Raw genomic sequence first — 8,394 nt, 5'->3', positions numbered from 1 at the left:
TCGGGGCGAACACGGGATGCTTAATTTTATCGGGAGACCAAAACCAATTCCTCCTCTCGGTCCCTATCATAGCCTCTTATATATAGAGTACTATACCCACCTATACCCACCTTCTATACCCACCAATAGGGGGCCGGCCAAGCTAGGGCCGACCTAGGTATAAATTGGGGTGGCCGGCCCTAGCTTGAACCCAAGCTAGTGGGGGCCGACCAAATTAAATTAAAAAAGAATTTTAATTTTAATTTTTATTATGTGGAAGAAATAATTTATTAAAGAGAATTAAAATTAAAATATCTCTCTTATAAAAGATTTATAAAAGATTAAAGAAAGAGATTAGATCTCTTTCCTTATTTGTAGATTGGTGAGATATTTTATTTTCTCTTTAAAATTATCCACATGTTGATAAAATTAAAATTATAGAAATTTCTTTTTATCAACCATGAAGAGATTTTTAAAGAGAAATTTTATTTTTAAAATTTCTGGAAACAAATTAGGAAGTTTTAATTGTTGATTAAAACTTGTCTAATTTATCTCTTTTGATGTGGTCGGCCATTAGAGATTAATTGGGGAAATTTTATTTTATTTTTCTCAATTAAATCATGTCAAGGGAATTAAGGAAATTTTATTGTATTTAAATTCCTAATTTGCCTAGGCCAAGGAATATAAAAGAAGGGGTGAGGGTGCCTTCATGAGAGACAACCTCTATTATTTCTCTCCCTCTTTTGTTCCTTGGTGTGGCCGGCCATCATCATCATCCTCTCCCTCTCTTCCTCTTGTGGTGGCCGAACCTCTCTCTCCCCTTGGAGCTCTTGTGGTGGCCAGATACTACTTGGAGAAGAAGAAGAAGAAGAAGAGAAAGCTAGCATCTCTTGGAGCTTGGTTGGTGTTTTGATTTTCTTCCTTGGTGAAGCTTCCTTATTGTGGCCGAACCTAGCTTGGAGGAGAAGAAGGTGGTTGGTGGTTTTCTCATCTCGGAAGATCGTTGCCCACACAACGTCCAAGGTTAGAAGATGAATACGGTAGAAGATCAAGAGGTCTTTCTAGAAGGTATAACTAGTAGTTTTTCCTTTTCCGCATCATACTAGTTATTTATGGAAATAATACCAAATACAAGAGGCTTACGTTCTAGTATTTCGAATATGTTTTTCGATGTTGTGTTCTTTTGTTTTATTTTTCCTTGTGATTTGATTGTTCTTTTCGGTTAACCTAAAGTTTTTTAGGAAATTAAATATTAGCTTTCTATAAAAGGTTTTGTCTAGTCGGTGGTGGTTGCTCCCATATCCAAGAAGACCGTGTGCCTCGCCACGTCAGTACTAGGAACCAATTATGGAAATTAATATTTAATAGAATTAATAACTTAAGGTGACTTGGGTCGAACGTGTTAAGTTCCGCAGGAGATCCAAGTCAAAACCTAAAAGAACAAATAGATTAAGTTTTGGATCAAATGTGTTAAATTCCGCAGGCGATCCAAAATTTAATTTAAAAAAACACATGGTAGCTAGGAAAAGGTTCAGACCTTTGTACAAAATTTTGTACAGTGGAACCTCTAGGTTTTCCGAGTAGCAACCAACACTTCCATCATCGCCACAGGGATGAAGCACGCACATTGTGTCATCGCCGGAGGATCTCACCGTCACCTCGCCGGAGATCTCATATGCCTGTTAGAGTGTATACTAAAAGTCTAGCTTTTGTAAACATTTATTTTGAAATAAAGAATCACATTGGTCAAAAATATCTATATTTATATGCTAAGTGTAGTTGTTCAATTAATTTATATTGTAGATAATATGGTGTGTGGTGTCACACACAGAAGATCATGTTATCGGTTCTTTATAAATTATAAACAGTAGCTCACGACTAAGATGGATAGGAACAAACCATTGGAATAGTCGTAGTATAATTTGGTATTAGTTTATCTTAACTATAAAATTACACTAGTACATTCTGAGTGCATCGAGTAGGACCATTTAAGGTAAGTTCTTTTTATACTTGTTAGAGTGTATACTAAAAGCCTAGCTTTTGGTATAAACATTTATCTAGAAATAAGAATCACATTGGTCAAAGGTCTACATCTGTGATAAATGTAGTTGTTCAATTAATTTATATTGTAGATAACATGGTGTGTGGTGTCACACACAGAGGATCATGTTATCAGTACCTTATAAATTATAAACAGTAGCTCACGACCAAGATGGAAAGGAACAAATCATTTGAAGGTCGTAATGTAATTAGGTATTAGTTTATCTTAACTATATAATTACACTAGTACACTTAGAGTGTATTGAGTAGGACCATTAGAGGTCGTTTCTTTTATACTGACTTTATAAAGAAACAAAGACCTCAGTTATTATGGAAGTGTGTGCTCTTAATCCTAATATAATAACAAGCACATATATTTGATATTTATTTCTTTAATTTATCAATGGGTGAGATTTAGTTCGATGAATCAATAAGCCCGATAAGTTGGGAAATGATATCACTTATAGTGTGTGTTGTTGATTATAGAATGAAACTGTGTCCTAGTGATCTAGGTTGAGAATGTCCCCAAGAGGAGCTCATAAGGATTGTCATGTTAAACCCTGCAGGTGGACTTAGTCTGACATGACAATGAAGTTGAGTGGTACTACTCTTGGAGCTAGATATTAATTAAGTGAGTTGTCAGTAACTTACTTAATTAGTGGACATTTGTTATCTTAAACACAGGGAGATTAACACACTCATAATAAGAAGGAGCCCAAAATGTAATTTGAGATTGGTGCGGTAGTTCAATAATAGTTCTTTAGTGGAATGAATTATTATTGATGAAATTAAGTTGTGTGTTCGGGGCGAACACGGGATGCTTAATTTCATCGGGAGACCAAAACCAATTCCTCCTCTCGGTCCCTATCGTAGCCTCTAGTATATAGAGATTTATACCCACCGTATACCCACCTTCTTACCCATCCAATGGGGGCCAAGCTAGCTTGGAACCCAAGCTAGGGCCGCCAAGACCAAGTGGATGAGTTATGTAGGCCAAAGCATGGGTCCCAAGCTTAGGTGGCGGCCACTAGAATATTAAAAGGACTTTTATTAAAATTATTTCTTATGTGGATATCATGGTTTTAAAGAGAGTTTAAAATTAAAATTTCCTTTTATAGCTTTCTACAAAGATTAAGAGAAGAGATTAATCTCTTTCCTTATTTGTAGTTTAAAAGGATGGTTTTAATTTTTGGTAAAAACTTTCCTTATTTGTAAATCATCTACATGTTTAAAAGAGAGTTTAAAATTTGAAATCTTTCCTTATTTGTTGATTAAAGGAGGATTTTAAATTTTAAGAAAACTTTCCTTTTAACCATGTTCATGATTTAAAGAAAGTTTAAAAATTAATAATTCTCTTTTATTAGTTTCTACAAAAGATTAAGAAAAGATTTGATATCTTTCCTTATTTGTAGATTAAGAGAGATTTTAATTTTTTAGAGATAACTTTCTTTTTATCCACATGTTTAAAAGAAAGATTTTAATTTATTAAATTTCCTTTTTATTAACCACCATGAAGGGAAAAATTATTTGAGAAATTTTTATAAATTTCCGAAAGCAAATTAGGAAGTTTTAATTCTTGTGTGAATTAAAATTTCCTTGATTAAAGGGATTAAGGTGGCCGACCATTACAAATAGAAAAGAAAAATTATTTTTAATTAAATAAATTTTCCTTTTTAATGGCAAAAGAATTAAGGAAGTTTTTTATTAAATTTTCCTTATTTGCCAAGACCAAGGATTATAAAAGAGGGGGTAGAGGAGGCTTCAAGGTGAATGTCTCTATTTATTTTTCTCCCTCTTTTCTTCTTTGGGTGTGGCCGGCCCTTTCTTTTCTCTCCTCTCCTTTGTGTGGCCGAAACTTTCTCATGGTGGAGTTAGCTTTGGTGGCCGGATCTAAGAAGGAGAAGAAGGAGAGAAAAGAAGCCTCTTTTCTAGCATCCCTTGGAGCATGGTGGTGGTGGCCGAACCTCTTCATCCTAGAAGAAGTTTTGATGGCCGAAACTTGCAAGGAAGAAGAAGGTGCTTGGTGGTTCTCATCTCGGAAGATCGTTGCCCACACAACGTCCGAGGTTAGAAGAGGAATACGGTAGAAGATCAAGAGGTCTTTCTAAAAGGTATAACTAGTAATTTCTATTTCCGCATCATACTAGTTATTTTTGGAAATAATACTAAATACAAGAGGCATACGATTCTAGAGTTTCGAATTTGTTTTCGATATAGTGTTCTTTTGTTTTTCTTTTCCTTGTGATTTGATTGTTCTTTTCGGTTAACCTAAAGTTATTTTAGGAAATTAAATATTAGCTTTCTATAAAAGGTTTTGTCTAGTCGGTGGTGGTTGCTCCCATATCCAAGAAGGCCATGTGCCTCGCCACGTCAGTACTGGGAACCGATTATGGAAATTAATATTTAATGGAATTAATAACTTAAGGTGATTTGGGTCGAACGTGTTAAGATCCGCAGGAGACCCAAGTCAAAACCTAAAAGAACAAATAGATTAAGTTTTGGATCAAACGTGTTAAGTTCCGCAGTCGATCCAAAATTTAATTTAAAAGAACACATAGTAGCTAGGAAAATGTTCAGACCTTTGTACAAAATTTTTGTACAGTGGAACCTCTAGGCTTTCCGAGTAACAACCAACAATACTGACTTAATAAAAGAACTAGACCTTAATTATTATGGAAGTGTGTGCTCTTAATCCTAATATAATAACAAGCACATATATTTAGTATTTATTTCTTTGACTTATCAAAGGGTGAGATTTAGCTCGATAAATCAAAAGGTCCGATAAGTTGAGAAATTATATTATTTATAATGTGTGTTGTTAATTATAGAAGGAAACTGTGCCTTAGAAATCTAGGTTGATAATGTCCCCAAGAGGAGCTCATAAGGATTGTCATGTTAAACCCTGCAGGTGGACTTAGTCCGACATGACAATGAGGTTGAGTGGTACTACTCTTGGACTAAGATATTAATTATTATGAGTTGTCAGTAATTCAATTAATTAGTGGACATCCGACATCTTAAAAACAGAGAGATTAACACACTCATAATAAGAAGGAGCCCAAAATGTAATTTGAGATTGACGCGGTAATTCAATAATAATTCTTTAGTGGTATGAATTATTATTGATGAAATTAAGTTGGGTGTTCGGGGCGAACACGGGAAGCTTAATTTCATCGGGAGACCAAAATCAATTCCTCCTCTTGGTCCCTATCATAGCCTCTTAATTATAAAGTGTTATACCCACCCATACCCACCTTCTTACCCATCCTAGGTGGCAGGCCAAGCCATGCTTGGAGCCCAAGCAAGGGCCGGCCACATAAAGGCTTGGATGGGATGAAGTGTGGCCAACCCTACCTTGAACTCAAGCTAGGTGGGCCGACCATAAGAAATTTAAAAAGATTTTTTTTAAAAATCTTTTCTTTTGTGGATACCATGATTTTAAAAGAGAGTTTAAAATTTAAATATTTCCTTTTATAGTTTCTACAAAAGGATTAAGTGAAAGATTTGATATCTTTCCTTATTTGTAGTTAAAAGGAAGATTTTTAATTTTTTGATAAAACTTTCCTTTTTTGTAACCATGTTCATGATTTAAAAGAGAATTTTAAAATTAAATCTTTCCTATTATAGTTTCTACAAAAGATTAAGAAAAGATTTGATATCTTTCTTTATTTGTAGATTGAGAGGAAGATTTTAATTTTAAAGATAACTTTCCTTTTTGAAAATCATCCACATGTTTTAATAGAGAGATTTTAATTTATAAAATTTCCTTTTATAACCAACCATGAAGGGAAAATTAATAGAGAAATTTTAATTTTAAAAATTTCTGAAAACAAATAAGGAAGTTTTAATTTTGTGTTTAAACTTGCCTTATTTGGAGCTTGTGATGTGGCGGACCATGGTAAGGGTTAAAAGGAAAGTTTAATTAAATTTTCCTAATTAACCAATGGTAAGGAGAATAAGGGAATTTTAATTATAATTAAATTTATTTATTCGCCAAAATCAAAGAATATAAAAGAGGGGGTAGAGGTGCCTCACCTTACAACCTATCTTCTATAGTTTCTCCCTTTTTCCTTGGTGGTGGCCGACCCTTGCTCCTTTGCTTATCCTCTTTTCTTCTTCTTTGGTGGCCGGCGACATCATCCCTTGGAGCTTGGTGGTGGTGACCGGATCTTGCTTGGAGGAGAAGGAGAGAAAGGAGGCTTTGTTTCTAGCATCCCTTGGAGCTTGGTGGTGGTGGCCGAAACTCATCATCTCAAGGAGAGGAGCTTGGCTGAAACTTGCAAGAAGGAAGAAGAAGGGTTTGGGCAGTTCTCATCTTAGTAGATCGTTGCCCACACAACGTCCGAGATAAGAAGATGAATACGGTAGAAGATCAAGAGGTTGTTGCTTACAAAGAAAGGTATAACTAGTAATTATCTTCCGCATCATACTAGTTTTCTTTGCACGAATTTCAAACACAAGAGGCATATAATTCTAGGTTTCAAATTTGTGATTCGAGTTTGTGTTTTTTTTTGTTTTTCAAATTTGTGATTCGATTGTTCTTTTTGGTCAAACCTAGGGTTATATAAGGAAATTAAATATTAGATTTCATTGAAAGGCTTTGTCTAGGAAGTGGTGGTTGCTCCCATATCCAAGAAGGCCTAGTGCCTCACCATGTTTAACCTGAAAGTCGATTTCTGAAATTAATATTTAATTGAATTTGTAACATGGGTGGATTTGGATCAATAATGTTATGCATCGTTTGCGATCCAAGTCTAAACCACTAAGAACAGATAAGTTAAATTTGGAATCAATAATGTTAAGTTCTGTTTGCGATTCCGAATTTAATTTCTAAAGAACACAATAGGTTGTTAGGAAAGGTTCAATACTTGTATAAAATTTTTATATAGTGGAACCGGTACGATATTCCTATGATCAACTAACAATTGGTATCAGAGCTAGGGTTTGCCTCTGTGTGTTTGGTTTTCAGTTTAATAATGCACATGTCATACATAATTTAGGCAGGATAATAGTAGGATATGCTAACTCTGTGGTTGCAAACTCCAACTATTATGGCTTATGATTATTGTGTGTGATTGGACCCTTGGACATGTCAAGAGCATTTTATTGTGTGTGCATGATTGTATTTAACTAATATAGCAGGAGCTGTGTTAGCCCTAGGATTTTACATTTATGTTCGATCTAGACTTGATGTACATTCCCTTGTGGAATATAGGATCGATGTATGTAAAATTTTATTCTTTTTCTGTCACGGATCATATCCTTGTGAGGCATGGTGCTATTAGAGGACCAGAGGCGCAGCGGAAAAGGAAGCTCGATGGACCCGATGGCATGAACCCTAGGGCTGGCAGCACGCGAAGGACAGTGATGAAAAAGACCATAATAGTTGAAAAATTAATTTTCATATTTATTGCTTTTATTTACTGTGATGTGTGCTTGCTAGGTTAAAATTCCTCACCTTAAATAACTAAGTGGGAGAGGGATTTTTAAATAAATTCCACTGTCTCCATTACTGGTTTGTAAGTGATGCAACAAACTTGCGTGTTGGCTCTGAGTGCCTCCCTCCACAACGGATGGGTTTGTTGCGTATCACTAGATCAAACTTCCTTTATGGATGGTTATAGGAAATTATTTAGGAGCATGTGATCTTCTCCAACTGAAGGGGCACAATCCTATTTAATGGGCTAAGTATTAAGTAATGGTATACACTTAGACACATTCAATAGTATCCTCCCCAACGGAGTCACTGCTATTGTTTTGCGTGACCAAAGGAAAACCAACTATTAATTTTATTTGTCATAAAATTAGGATGACAAGATAATAAAATTAATGGGTAAGACCCTCCTCTTACAAATGTTGAATTTGTATACGTCCACACTAATGTGGCATGCAAAATTCACGGTGTTTTGAGGTGTTGGTAAATTTAAATAGTATTGTTTGAGGAATCAATATTATTCTAAATTTAGAGTCTTGACCAAAGTTTGTTTTGTGATTCTTAGGATGACTTTCAACCCACTGACCATTATACTGAAAGAGAACAAACTTACTGGTCCCAATTACATAGATTGGAAAAGAAATCTGGACATTGTTCTAACCGTTGAAGGTTATAAGTTTGTACTGTTGGAGGTCTGCCCTAATGTGCCTAATAGTGATTCTAGTGAAGAGGAGATTGAGGCTCATAAGAAATGGGTAAAAGCAGATGAGATGGCGCAGTGTTACATTTTGGCTTCAATGTCAAATATGCTGCAACATCAGCATCAGGATTTACCAACTGCTTATGATATAATGAACAATCTCAAAGAACTCTTTGGGCACTAGGGTCGGACTGCTAGGAAAGAGGCAATGAGAAAGTTAATGATAGCCACCATGTTTGAG

The sequence above is a fragment of the Zingiber officinale genome, chromosome 8A (assembly GCF_018446385.1).
Source record: "Zingiber officinale cultivar Zhangliang chromosome 8A, Zo_v1.1, whole genome shotgun sequence".
In the NCBI taxonomy this organism is placed as follows: Eukaryota; Viridiplantae; Streptophyta; class Magnoliopsida; order Zingiberales; family Zingiberaceae; genus Zingiber; species Zingiber officinale.
This window is presented reverse-complemented; position numbering follows the sequence as displayed.